Here is a 14,715-nt window from a genome sequence, read left to right as displayed (position 1 = left end):
GATAGCTGAGACTTTTCCATACATAATTTGTAAACAATTGTCCAGTGTCTAGTAGTTATGAAGAACTGGTTGCTTTTCTATCTTTTGAGGGCATGCCAAAAGATAGAAGGACTAGGGCAGTGTATTAGTTGTCTAATGTTGCTATAACAAATTACAACAAATGTAGTCACTTAAAACCAGACACACTTATTATCTTACAGTTCTGTAGGTCAGTAGTCCAAAACGGGTCATAACGAGCTAGATTCAAGGTGTTGGCAGAACTGTGCTCTTCTGCAGACTCTAGGGGAGAAAGTGTTTCCATGCCTTTTCCAGCTTCTAGAAAACACCCACATTCCTTGGCTTACGGCCCCCTTCCTTACTCTTCAAAGCCAGCAACGGCAAGCTGAGTCCTTCCTATATTACATCAATCTGCCCGTTCCTTCGGCAGTCACACCTCCTCTCCGTAACCAGGAAAGGGTCTCCGTTTTTAAGGATTCGTGTGATTAGATTGGACTTGCCTGGATAATCCAGAAAAATCTCCCCATCTCAAAGTCCTTAACCTTAATCACATTGGAAAGCCCTTTTTGCCTAGTAAAGTAACAGGTTCCGGGGATTCAGAGATGGACACCCCTCGGAGGTAGGGTGTGGGAGATAGAGGCTAGGATTCTAGACGTGGAATTAGCAGGTCAATTCAAGCTTAAGCAATGTCAGCAAACTATTGCAGGACTAGAGTGAGGCATGGAATTGCTCTGCAATTTTGCTTTTCCCTCCAATCAAATAAGAAAAATAGGAGTTCTCTACCTCATGGGCCATGTCAGACGGCAATCTGAGACTGTCACACTCCTGAAGCATTATATGAATTCCTGGGAAGAGGCTGCTTTCTGTGCCCTGGGGGGAGCAGATCACAGAGAGAGCACAATGCATGTCAGAGCACGTCGTAAACGACCGGCTTCTGATAAAATAGCTACCAGATCAATCTGCTGGGTTTCAAGCAGAGTCGTAGAGTGGACTGGCCTGCATTTCAAGAGACCTGGGCTCTGGTGCAGTGACAGGAAGGGGATGATGCTGGGAGATTAGGAGGAAACAAAGATGATTGAACCCCTTGAGTCCCTGGATGGAAGTGATCTATAATTTAGTGACGGCATCAAGCATAGGCATAACTCGGATGCATGACAGGATGAAACAGGGGCTGCAGCCCAGGAGGAATGTGCCAAAGGGCTCGTGCCTGTGGTCCATCCACAGTATTTTATGTCTCTGTTTGTTAGAGACACAAAGGAACAGTTTTGCGGACAATTCAGCCAAAATGAAAAGGGCAGGGACATTCTCTAAATTTTCTTCTAATAGTCCCTTTTGGTTCTATCTTGCTTTAATGTATTTAATCCTGTTTTTAAAAATCTAGTGCTGTTGTAAGGCCTTTCAGAATCCTGAAAGGATGCAGAGTAGATGTGGTGCCTTTTCTTTTTTTTTTTAGTATACGTTCGTGAAATGCCTTTGTCTTTGTTCTCAGTTGGGATCGTGATGAACTTGCTCACTGCCTCCCAGGGGTAAAGAGGCTACGGTGAGGCCTCTGTTGTTTGAGCTTAGTGTTGGCAAACATGACTAATACCCGATTTGTCCAGGTGTTTATAAAGTGCCTACTGTGTTCTTAGCAGTGTGTGCGCGTTCCACCATGTTGGAACAGGACTTTCAACATGGTGCTGTGACAGGGGTTTTGGTTTTGTTTCGACGTATTCAAACTGATGTAATGATACAAAAGTAAAGGCGTGGTGAACAGTCCAAGGGGTGGAAGGTGAGTGGGAGGAGAAGTATGGGGGAGGATGGGAATAAAAAAAAGCCCACCTTACAACAGAGAATCAAGAGGCAATGGGGATGGTTGGTGGCACAAAAGATGGAGGTGTAGGTGGAAGAACGGAGGGTAGGGTGTTTGGCAGGGAAGAAGGAGGGGGAAAGGCGGTGATGAGGAGTGGGGTGCAGATGGTGTGTGGGGATTGTGTATGGGAGCCGAATCCGCACTTGTCAGTGCAGGAAGTCAGCAGACAATGTCTGAAGCTGATAAAAGGAGAAATCGTGGTATAAGCGTTTTATTTAAAGATAGGGAACTCACCATCAGAAACAGAGAAACAAAAAGGAGGGAATGCAGTTAGCTCTTGGGAGCAGGACTGGGGCTGCAGCGGGCTGAGCCGAGTGCAGTTACTACTCACTACCCCAACTTATTTTCTAGAAGACAATGTGTAGGTCTCGTCTGATGGGAAAAAGAACGTTGAGCAAATTAATGTAAAGAAGTGTCCCTCTTTTATTTCTACGATATTCTACTCTCTCAGGGAGGTTTAATTCTAAGAAAAATGTATCACACTTGTATTAGCTGCATATGTACGATATAGGTATCATATGTCGAGGCGTGCATAGAAATCTTAATTACTACATTGATTTTTTCACCCTTTGCCAATATCTTATTATAAAAAATTTCAAGCATATGAAAAAGTTGAGGAAATTTTTACAGTAAGCACCCGTATACCCACCACGTATCCACAATTAACATTTTATTATACTTGCTTTATCATCTATCTGTCCATCTGTCCATTCTTCCATCTGTCAATTTATCTTAGCTTGTTGAAGCATTTATGATGTTGATTTTTAAAATTATTTATTTATAAATTTATTTTATGTATTTGTTTTTGGCTGTGTGGGGTCTTCGTTGCTGTGCCTGGGCTTTCTCTAGTTGCAGTGAGCGGGGGCTACTCTTGGTTGTGGTGCATGGGCTTCTCATTGCGGTGGCTTCTCTTGTTGCGGAGCATGGGTTCTAGGTGCGTGGGCTTCCGTAGTTGTGGAACATGGGCTCAGTAGTTGTAGCTCACAGGCTCTAGAGTGCAGGCTCAGTAGCTGTGGCGCGCAGGCGTAGTTGCTCTGAGGCATGTGGGATCTTCCCGGACCAGGGCTTGAACCCGTGTCGCCCGCATTGGCAGGCGGATTCTTAACCACGGTGCCACCAGGGAAGCCTCTACGTTGATTTTTTTATTGTGGTAAAAAATACATAACAAAATTTATCATCTTTAAATGGACAGTTCAGTAGTGTTAAGTATATTCACATTATTGTGGAATAGATCTCCAGAACTTTTCTCACCTTGCAGAACTGGAACCCTATGTCCATTGAATAACTTGGGTAACCACCATCTACTTCGACGACTCTAGGCACCTCATATAAGTAGAATCATACAAAAGTTGTCTTTTTGTGACTGGTTTATTTCATTTAACATAATGTCCTCGAGGTTCATCCACGTAGCATGTGTCAGGAGTTCCTTCCTTTTTAAGGCTGAATAATGTTCCATTTTATGTGTATATAACATTTTGTTTATTCATTCATCCACTGATGAATAGGTTGCTTCCACCTCTTGGCTATTGTGAATAGTGCTGCTATGAACGTAGGTGTGCAAATATCTTTTTGAGACACTACTTTCAATTCTTTGGGGTATCTACCCAGAAGTAAGATTGCTGGATCATATGGTAGTTCTATTTTCAATTTTTTGAGGAATCTTCATACTATTTCCATAGCAGCTGCCCCGTTTTACAACCTCACCAAGGGCTCTAATACCTCCACACCTTCGCAGGCACTTGTTATCTTCTGGTTGTTGTTTGTTTGTTTGTTTTTGATAGTAGCCATCCTAATGGATGTGAAGTGGTTGGTATATTTAAAAGCTAACCTTTTCTAGGTAACTGAGAAAATAGGGTTCTCAGAAGAAATTGCAGTGCTGATGACAAGACAAAGGTTGATTATTCTAAGTAAAAACTTTCCTTAGACGTGAATGGTAAGTCAGGAAGTTCTCAGGGCAAATCCAGGGATGGAATTTCTCTTCACAGTAAATTTCATTCTATTTGCCTCGTTGAGTCAGTGTCAGCGTACAGGTTGGGTTAAAAGGCTACAGGTTTGTTACCATCAGAGGTACTAAGAGAAAGGTAAATTCTATGTATTAATAGTCAGATTATGGACCTAACTAAACCGAAGTTGTTTCATATCCTGAATTTTCTCATTGATTCTGATCCATGAGGCTTCTTGCAGTTTCTACACCAAATTAAGGCTTTGTTCTCTGGTGAAAATATCTTTCAAATTGAAATCATGTTGGCTTTTGAGTACCTTTGGGAACTTTTGACTCCATCTTCCTTCTATGGAAATGTTTGTCCCTCTGCTAGACAGACACTGCTCTCCTTCTGGTTTCCTTTGTGTGGGTAGCCTGGTGATCACCTTTTTAATTAACTCCTGAAGAACTCAGGCACGGAAGTGCAGTCTGGCCTCATGATATTATCGCCCTGGACTTGCATTACAATAGACGGATCTGGGACTAAACGCAATCTGGGTATTTGTGAAGCTGGTAAGGAGATTAATAAACAGAAACCTTAAGAACAATGAATCCATTTCTACATAGCTGCATGGCAGTTGCTCTGCGAAACAACTCTGAAAATGGGTTTCTTGGTCAGTTCTAGATCTATGCTTGCATTTGTGGCCAAAAGGTTAAGGATGAGGAAGCGTGTGGGACAGCAGGTGGTTACTGTTCCCCAGATACGATGTAACACAGTCAGTCCTGACACAGCAGCGGCTGAGTATATCCCACCATAATTGGTTGACCCTTGGCTAACCCCGTTTCTAGATCGTGTTTACTTGGCGGATGTTTCAGCCATCTAATTAGCATTCTTCAAGGTTATTCTACCCCCGAAAGGGCTCCCTTTGGAATACCACATGCACCGTGATGCTTGATCAAGAAACGTGTACATTTGTGGTGCCCCTCTCCTCTTTGATTACTAAATAAGTTAACTAATTCATACTAGTTTGACAGTAGAGCATCTACCATGTTGGCCTGCTCTGCAGAGAGCATTTTAGCAGGCAAGATCTTATTAATTTCACCATCCCATGACAGAGGCCCTCATTATTCCAATGCAGATAGGCAACAGGAGGTTCAGAAAGGTGAAGTGACTTGCTCGAGGGGAGCTACGATTCAAACCAGGTCTGTCTGAGTCTGGAGCAGACCTCTAACCACCATCCGAGTTACCTTTCTCTGTGCTCCTACCTTCTTCGAGCTAGAGCTATCCCGCTCCCGTGAGCTAGTCCATTGCTGTTTCTGTTTTAGTTGTAGTCCCCGACCAGAGAGTGAACTTTCCTGGGAACGGACCCTGTCTTCTCTTCTTCCTGTGGCCCATATGGCATAGTTCTGGGCACCTAGTAACTGCTGGGTGAATGCTTGGTGATGATGAACGTGCCTTCATACGATCCCTGCACTTAAACTTCCTATACCAGCTTCCCTGAAAGGTCAGCTCAGCTGTACAGAGAATAAAGGATATGGTGGGAAACCTGGAGTCCAAATAAGAGCGGCCCAAGACAAGTAGCTCAGCCTCCCTGGGCCTCTTTTTCTGCTTCAGCAATGTGAGTGTGTTAGTCATACAATCGGAGGTTTCCTGTGCTGAAATGCTGCACTTGTAAATATAAGTTGTAACAAGGTGTTGAAGTTACTTGGGGCCCCAAACCGGTAATGAGGGCTCAGAGATGAAAACAGAGTTGTTATGCAGCCATCCTCTGAAAAGAGCCATCAGGTATGCGGCCAGGTGCCCCCTCCAGAATAAGAAATGGCAAACCCTTCCACCCTCCTCCACGCTCAGGGCACAATGGGCGCAGGGCCACTGAGGCCTTTGGTCTTTGGGGACGCGATCTGTGTTTCGGAAAGAAGATTCTCGTCCCTCTGATGGGGGAGGAGAGAAGAGTGCTTCTCTCTGTCAGGGTCTGATCTAAGCTACTTTGATGGTTCAGAATTACTGAGTTATTTTTTCCACGTAACAGTGTAGCTTTTAATAGTTTGCAACAGGGTAGAGCTAACAATCTCTCACTCCACAATCCAGAAGTCCTAGCCAAATTCTGACATACACACACACACACACCACACACACACCACACACACACACCACACACACACATACACACACACACACCACACACACACACACCACACACATACACACACCCCACACACACACATACACACATACACACATACACACACACATACACACACACCACACACACACATACACACACACATACACACACACACACACACACACATTTTATAAACAAGCAGGCATAACAAAACAAAATAAAACAAAACGCTATCCTCCAACCTGCCCGTAAGCTTGGTAAAGTCCCTACAATCTGTCCTCGGATTCCCTTGAGGTGAATGCAAGAATATTCTACTGGCATGTTTCCGCCAACTGTCTAGTCATCATCAAGATTCCTATGTTAAGGGGCTAAAATGTCCATCTGGAAGTAATAGGCAATTGAATTTCTAGGTTTTTATTCTATGTAGGGCAGTGGTGCCTGTACAGCATTTCTGTCCATTAATTCATGTATCTTGAACACTATTCATTTCACAAGTATAAAAGTCATGTCTAAAAATCCCTCCTCTAATGAATAAACCCTCTGGTGTTGCTGGAGATAAAAGTATTTCTATCTGTTAAAGTTCTGGCAGAAAACAGCACATTCCAATGAGGTAATGAAAGAAAGTTTGATGAAGAGACTATTGCAAAGGTGTGGTCAGGTTTAGGAGAAACTAACAAAGGATGGAGAGGCAGCCAGGGCTAGCGACTCTGAGAGCCTTTGCTACTCTTCTCCTGAGCCCGAAGGGACATAAGAAGCTGTTCTTGGAACCTGGAAGAAGCCTTAGGTGGAGCAGAGGGTTACCAACAACAGCTGCAGCCTTAGGTAGAGCAATGTGGCCACTGCCAGTCTGTAGCCTAAAAGGACTCGTTTGGATTACGTGTGGGGAGGAGGGGTAAACACCGCGGTCTCTGCCTTCCAGCCTCCCATCTCCTGCTGGTGCCTCCCGCTAGCTGAACCCAACAGGAAGCCAGAGGCAAGGGGGCTGGGTTGATACAGCTCTGAAAGGTCAGTTCTTAGGGCCCATGCGCCAGCGTGCAGGACAGGGAGTGGATCTGGAGGTCATCCGACATCATAGTTGAAGGCTTGTAGTAACCTTTAGAGTTTTCAAATGCAAACTCATCATGCCTGGAGTGTGGTTCCTAAATAGTGTACTCCAAATGTCCACTAACTTCCCTGAGTTTAATACCAACACCCACGCATAGATCGTACTCTGTATGGTATTTTAAAGTAAATTACACATAATTTAACACCTTCTCTGAAGTCAAGTAAGTCCCTCTTGAAAATTGGGGATACTTGCAAAGAGGGACGCTGGCGTGTCATCCTCCAATTGGATATCTGCTTAGGCAGCTGACTTGGTGACCTGTACAAGAACAGCCCACCTCCCAAATGCTGGAACCGTCTGCTGAAGGTGCAGCTGAAGCGCCAGGTCAAAGGAAACCCTCAGAAAGGGTGGGGCGCATCCTTCAGGACACAGCATGTTTATTAAGTCAGAGACTCCTACACGGCACCGTGTCTCCAATAGGAAGGATACCTGAGTTCATAAAACAGGGGGAAGAAGCAGCATTGGCCCTGCCTACCATCACTCCTAGTGACCCACTGTCCTTCCTGTCCTTGCAACCCTGGACTCTGACTTCTTGAAGGTCCTGGTCTCCCAAAGGGACCCGCTCATGGCAGGGGACAAAGCAAGGGTCCCACTGATCTATAATTTATTGCTTCCAGCAGCATGCTTTGAACTCCTTGCCCAAGGATCAGCAGGTGAGGAGAGAAATCTTTATCCTGCCAGGGGCTATTGACCTTGATAACCCGAAGGATGGAGGGATGCTTTACATGGTGGAGGGCCTGAAAAGGGCATGTTATCAAGGGTTCAGATCCCCCCAGGAAGGCAGACTTGGCTCAAACCACCAAGGATGCTGCCAATACCTGCCAAGGGGATAGCTGAGGGTGAGAGGAATTTAGAATGGATAATGGAGGAGGGAGAGGCTGAGTACCAGCTGTGACTGTAAGACCAAATGCACTAAGGTGGCCGGGAGAATGCGTCAGCAGACCTCCAACTATAGGGAACGTAATCACCCAAGGGCCCACTGCTGCTCCTGGAACCCACCACTGCCCTCGCACAGAGGCCACATATCCCACGGCTGCTCCTGGAAGGATGTGGTCAGGATTCTAAGGCAGTCGCCTTCCTGGGAGACACCAGATTCCTCTCAGCTGAATTTGGCGGGGGGACCCACACACAGACACACGCAGCCTGCTGACCCTTCCTTGGACTGCACGGCGGTCTAAGGCGCTCCATTCAACCTTTCACTCAGATCAGACCTCCATGGTGGTCTTCCCCCTCTACCTCATTTTCCCACACTCAGCTGTTTCCTCTAATGAAATCCTGGCATCTTGAAGCCTGTCTTGGAGTCTGCTTATTGGAGGACTGGAACAACGCAAAGCCTTGGGTAAAATACTTCCTTCCAGGTCTCCTCGCCCCTATTGTGAAGTGAGGACGGTCGCTCAGACACTCTCTATAGAGAGTTCCATTCTGCTCCTAGTTTAGCTGGTCCAGAGGCTGGTCCAGACTGACTTTCCAGCTGAGGCTGGGCCCTGCCCTCTGAGCTAGCCCACTTTCACAGGTCTCGCTCTGAAGATACCAGACCTTGATCTAGAGCAGAGTAAGTGCATAAGGGCCCTTTTGTCCTGTTACAGGGTCTGTGCAGAGATGGTGGCCAGGCTCCTTCCTATGTCGCCTGCTTCAGTATTTGCATGTGACCACTCACGACGCCACTGGACCACAAGTTAACCCATAGCTCTCAAGGGTCATCGTGCATTTCTAGAAAACTCTAAGTAAAGCCTGCAAGTATCATCCCTGGAGACACCTTCACCCTTACACACGTACCTTCCAATTCAAGGTCTAATGTCCTCCCTGCCCCAAGATAAAGAACCAAAATAACTCTTGGGAAAATTGTGATTTTTGCTCATTCGGAGCCCCAGGGTTTTTTTCACCCTGGGAAATACAGACTCTCCCTTTTTGCTTCCAGAATAAAGGGTGACTGGTTCTTTGGAGGAGAAAAGACTTACGTTCAGCTCTACATCAAAATGTCTCCTAATCTTGAGATTCTATCTAGGACAGTCTATATTTTCAAGCTTTAGTTCAAGTTCATGTCCTTTGGTTGCCTTAGACTCAGCATTTGCCCTGCTTGCTGACGCAGGGGGAAACATGTGCTTTGCTCTCAAAAATAAAAAGGGAAAACAGAAGAAGAAAAAGAAAGTTCACATCTCAAGGGTTGGGTTTATTCTGGCTTAGGTAATGAATTCAGAAATGTTTTATTTCAATTAACAAAGGCAATTTGGATTTTCTTTCTCTCTGTCTCTGTCTCTTTCTCTCTCCCCTTCTCCTCCTAGCTCAATCAACTGACTATACCTGCATTTCACCTGCTTCTGCTGTAGTGACTTTCTGCCTCAGCAGAGTTTGGTCTCATACCAATGGAATCAATGGAACTGGTAGAAAGCGGGTGTTTTTGTTGAACTAAGGGGAAACTCCATCTTGGCTTGAGCAGTGCCATTCCCAAAAGGGCTCTGAAGGAACTGTATAGTTTGGTAGGTGATAAAATACTCCACAGAGGCAGAGGGGTGGAAGAGCTGCCCAATCCAGAGAGCACCTCGAATACGGAAACAAATAAAAACAAATGACAGGGGCTGGGGGGCGGTTTTCCACATTCTAGCTCCTTCGGCTTCTACTTAAGCCTTGATCAAAGGGCGGGCTACCGAGACCCTCTAGGTGGGAACGTACCATCACGCAAGGAGAGGTGCCGAGTGCAGCTTACATTCTCTTATTTTATCCCTCATCCGTGCTTCTGCCTGCCTTCCACCTCACAGTCGACTGCTGGGGGGCTCTCAGTAAAGAAGAGGGCGAATCATAAACCAGCGAGCTTGCTGTTTGCTGTGTAACAACCACACTGAACCCTGTATCCAGATAAGTGAGGTCTTCTTCAAAGCAGTCACCCTGGGAAGCTCTCCATGTTGTTTTTAAACAATGCTATGGCTGCTCACAGAGTCTTACAGGACAATGGGCTACGATAACTGGTGCTAAATCTCTCAGCAGTTTGCAAAGCACAGATAGGCACACCCTTTGAAGCGGCACAGTTCTCACTGCCATTTCAGGTGAGGAATCATCCAATCCTGATGTTACTGTTTGTGTTACCCTTAGGCAGCTATACACAAGCTGCCCTAGTCCATTTCTGGTGATATAACAAGAATGAACTAGAAGTAAATGCAGCCCACTCTTCCCCACCTCTTCGCTGGGAGATAACTGTCCATGGATCTCTTCCATTTCTACACAAGTTATGAGCAGAAGCACTGACTGCCTTCACTCTGGATTAGTCTTTCAAGGATGCTTGTGTAATGAACAGCCTTAGAAGTGTAGTTTCTCCCTCCAGAGCAAAGGACATGCAGACTTACCATCCCGTATAAAAAAGATATGCCCTTGTCATACAAAAGATAGGCATGTTTACTGACCAATACAAAAATGTCATTCCCTAAACTCAAAGTTTCTTTCCTAATACAACCCACTGCATGTTCATGTCACTCTGTGGGAATCAGGGGGAGGAGAACTGACACAAAGCCGATACTCTAGCTACTGCCACTGTGATGAGTACGAAAACATCCTTTGTCTCTGACCCAGGAATCGTGTATCTTCTGCCAACATCCATGGAACTGTTTATAGGTGAAACACCCCTCACAATGTTGGACATTCTCTACCCCCAGAGGATGGCAAATAATGTTGTGTGGGTGCTAAGCAGGGTGGGAAGTGGGGGGAGCCCTAGAGAAGCTATAATAATAGGTCAGTCCTTACGAGGATTTAGAGGCTGAGCTGGTTGCCAGCAGCTACTATAGCAAATACCACAAACTGGTGGCTTTAAAGAATAGAAATTTGTTCTCTCACAGTTCTGGAGGCCAGACGTCTGAAATCAAGGTGTCAGCAGGGCTGTCCTCCTTCCAGCTCCTGGTAGCTGTTGGCATTTCCTAGCCTGTGGCTGTGTGATCTTGGACTCCCCTACTGTGTGTATTTCTTCTCCATGTGTCCCTTATAAGGACACTTATCATTGGACTTAGGACCCACCTAGATAATCCAGGGTGATCTCATCTTAAGATCCTTAGCTTAAATACATCTGTAAAATACTCTTTTTCCAAATAAGGTAATATCCATAGGTTCCAGAGATTAGAAAGTGGGCATATCTTTTGAGGGCCACCATTCAGCCCACCACAGGAGCCCACATTCATATCACCTGGATGGTCAAAAAAAATCTTAAGCTGTTAATATAATTGAAAGAGGTCCTAAACTAATATAGTTTCCAAGTACCTGGTAGAAGCAAACACAAATCTTCTTTGACAAAATGCATCCCTAGCCTAGGGAAAATGTCTTACAAATAACTTCCCAAGGAAAATGAGCAGGTCGTGGTAAAAAATAACCAAGCACACAAGAAAACAAGGTCAAAAATTGCCCGCCATACTCATACTCCATTCTTTGAGAAATCGCCTTGCCCACAGACCCTGCTGCCTAGGAACCTATGTTTTGAACCGGTTGACACTGACCCCGACCTTCACCTCAGCTGAAACAAAAGTGGGCATCAGTCCCAAGGACAGTCTTCTGGTTGGCTCGTGACCTATGACCTGGTACATACAGATGACGCGGCTAATTGGTTTTCTCTCTGTCTTTCTCCCTCCCTCCCTCCCTCTCAAAAATTTGAATAAATTAGGATAGCATTGGTCAGTCAGTCTTGGAAGCTAAAACCAAAAGGTCATGATGGAAAAGAGGTTGAGAAGTTCATGATGGGCCAGGTACAATCCAGAGTTGTGGGAGAAAAAACTGGGTCATCAGAGGAACCAAAGAGGACCATTGAGAGCAGACTTGATAGAAGCAAACACACCGAGTTAGCTGCTCATTGAAATGGTGAAACATACAGTGAAAACTCATTAACTCACTGAACAAAAATGCAAGAGACACTTCCTAGTGTTTTGTGCACTCTAGGCTGGTTTGGGAGGACATAACAGTGAATGAGATGAACACCTTTCTCATTGCCTAGCAGGAGTTTAGAGCTAAAAACAAAACGAAGCACCCCACACACACACATTTCCAGTGAGTGGTATGAAAATGAAGAAACCCACTATTGACATGTCTCACATGAATCTAGAGTCATCTCCCATCTCCATTCTTTGTGATGCCCAGTGCTCAGACAGCCCTGTTCTTGGAGCTCCCTGAAACTGAACAATAGGAATCCTTATCTGAGCTCACCTGAGCAAGTCTCTGATTTGTGTATCAAGAATCCAACCAAAATAGTCTTCTCTTCTATTCCTTAGCTCAGAAAGAAGTCAATAATTATTGAGTTTGGGATCATTTGCAGCAGTGCAAATTAACTACAGTCAAAAGCTCCCTCCTTGGAATCTTGGGTAAGGGGACTTTACTGAGATGGAAAGGGAAGATGTTTTAGTTCCATCTGCTTGCTGCAGCAACTTCAGCCCCGATACAAGGTTCTAATACTGTAGCATCCCATCCATTCAGTACCCAGGTTACTACAAGTCCAAAGCGATCTTGTGGACTCTGGTCTTCCTAGAATATGCATTAGAAAGATAAGGATTTTCAGTGGGTTGTATGCCAGGTGCTCAAAGAGGGGGAAGATGAGTTGAGATCAAAGAAGAGCTCCCGAGTAGGACACACCCAGTGACTACAGAGAGCAGTAGCATCTCGGGATTCGAGGGTGGAGGAGGCTGATGTTACTGTCCCCTTTGGGGCTAAGGCAGAGGCTGTGGTGGGTGTCTGTTATTTCTAACCACATTGCTCCTCTTCCCTTTCTTCTGGAGACAAAAACTGGGGGCAAGGAATTGCCTCTTCTCAGCTACATGACCTAATCACTTTCAACCCCCGCTCCTTCCCATCCTTTTTGTATGATTATCATGTCCTTTAACTTTGATTTCTGTCACTTGCTACCAGAGTCAGGAAGGTTCTACTTGGTTCTGTCTCTGGCTTCAGGAACACACCACAGAGGAAACCGAGAAGCCCTGTAAGTGGAGGGGCCCGTGGAGTTAATGGAGATTGCCTTCCTTATGGAGAGATTCTTCCCCAGACGCCTATGCCCTAGGTGTGCGTGTAGGGCCCCTGCTGGCTCTCCGGGCTGCGTGTTGACGTAAGAGATTAGGTTGCACTGGAACACTCTACTGAAGAGCTATTTTGATTGAAAGAACAAACTAAAAATTAATAATAATAATTATAGCTCATTTCCTTCCCTGAGTTATGTCTTTTTACGAAGGTGACCTGAAAACAAGAATCTCCCCTTCGTGTGCAAATGGAAATGAGCTTTGAAGAGAGAGCACACACTATGGGTCACAGCTTCTGGCGTTTCCCTGTTCGCTGCCTTTATTGCTCTCAGAAGAACAGAGTGCTTACATTTTTCTTTCTCTTTATCAGTGGTTTTCTTTCAAAAAAAAAAAAAAAAAGAAGTCACTTCGTTTTCTTTACCTATTTTTAAAGAGATCAGTAAATTTCTAAACCAGCTTGCAACTTGGCTGACCACAGTGCTTTCACTCTTGCCAGTCTGGCCCAGCCTCACATTGGCTCCCAGGCATCTTTCTTCCTCTGGCCACACTGGGCATTTCCACATGGACAGAACGTGAAGGGCTAGTCCCACAGAAACATTCTGCCACACTATCTTGCAAAATCTCTCGGTGACCCACATGGAGTGAAAGGTCCAACCTTCATTCCGGCCTGGATGAAAGAGCCTGGTGTTCAGGACCGTGACCCATCGTGCCCTGGGCAGCCCCTCCAGTGACCGATAAAGGCCTCCTACTGGAAGAACAGCGGGAGCGGCCAGGGGAAACTAGCCTCCTGGGTAATCACAGCCCGTGTCCCTCACCTGCTGCCGGAAGTCCAAGAGGGAGCCTTTTCCAACTCTGGCCACCAGGCCACATGGGGCCTGCAAAATCATTCCAAAGCTCCATGAAAGAACACAGAACAGCCTTTGTCATGTAAAATTAGCCCGGGCAAAGCCCCAGAGAACATACCATTGGATGCCATCCTGCTCTCCCTGCACAAGAGCATGTGACAGATAAAAATGGTTCCAACTCCTGCATTGGTCATCAGCATTTTCCCAGTTTTCACTATCCATCTCCTACTTTTACTCTTCTTGCTGCCCTGGATTCCTTGATCACTGAATTTCCTCCCAGAGGCTGCCCAGGAGAGGGAAGTCTCCTGGTGGCCATGGTGTGCAGAGAGAAGCCGAGGCATGAACCCAGTGGCCTCCTGTTTGCCAAGGTTCCACTGAAACCACATCTATGCTCCGGATTAGCAAACTAACTTGGTTCCCCTTCCAGGCTCGGCTCTCTCCATCAAATGTCTACTTTGCCAAAGATCACCCTTCAGCCTGATAACACAGAATAAGGCCACTGTCTGGTTGTCCCTGAGGCCTTTCATTCAAAGCCAAGTGTGCTGACATTCTGCCTAATACCTCCTCCAAGGAAGGCTGCAGCTTTCTCTCCATGCTTCTGCAAAACACGAAGCCTGCTCATAGCAAACGGTTCTGACCCGTGGGAGACCACTAGAGTCAGGACATTTCTGCAGGCTTCTCATCAATTACTTATTTTCCAGGCTGGACACTCCCTGTAGAGCAAAGCTGGAAGTCAAACTATGCTCAGAGAATATCCTGGCAGTGAAAACACCAGGTTTCATTGCTAAGCGAAAAATCTATGATCTCCCCACCAACTTCTCCAACGAGTGGGCCTCACCAGCCACAGCAAGGATTAATTTGAACATGGCCATTTCTTGGCATCTCAGGATGAATTTTCCT

Source organism: Delphinus delphis, chromosome 16 (assembly GCF_949987515.2).
Source record: "Delphinus delphis chromosome 16, mDelDel1.2, whole genome shotgun sequence".
Taxonomy (NCBI): Eukaryota; Metazoa; Chordata; class Mammalia; order Artiodactyla; family Delphinidae; genus Delphinus; species Delphinus delphis.
This window is presented reverse-complemented; position numbering follows the sequence as displayed.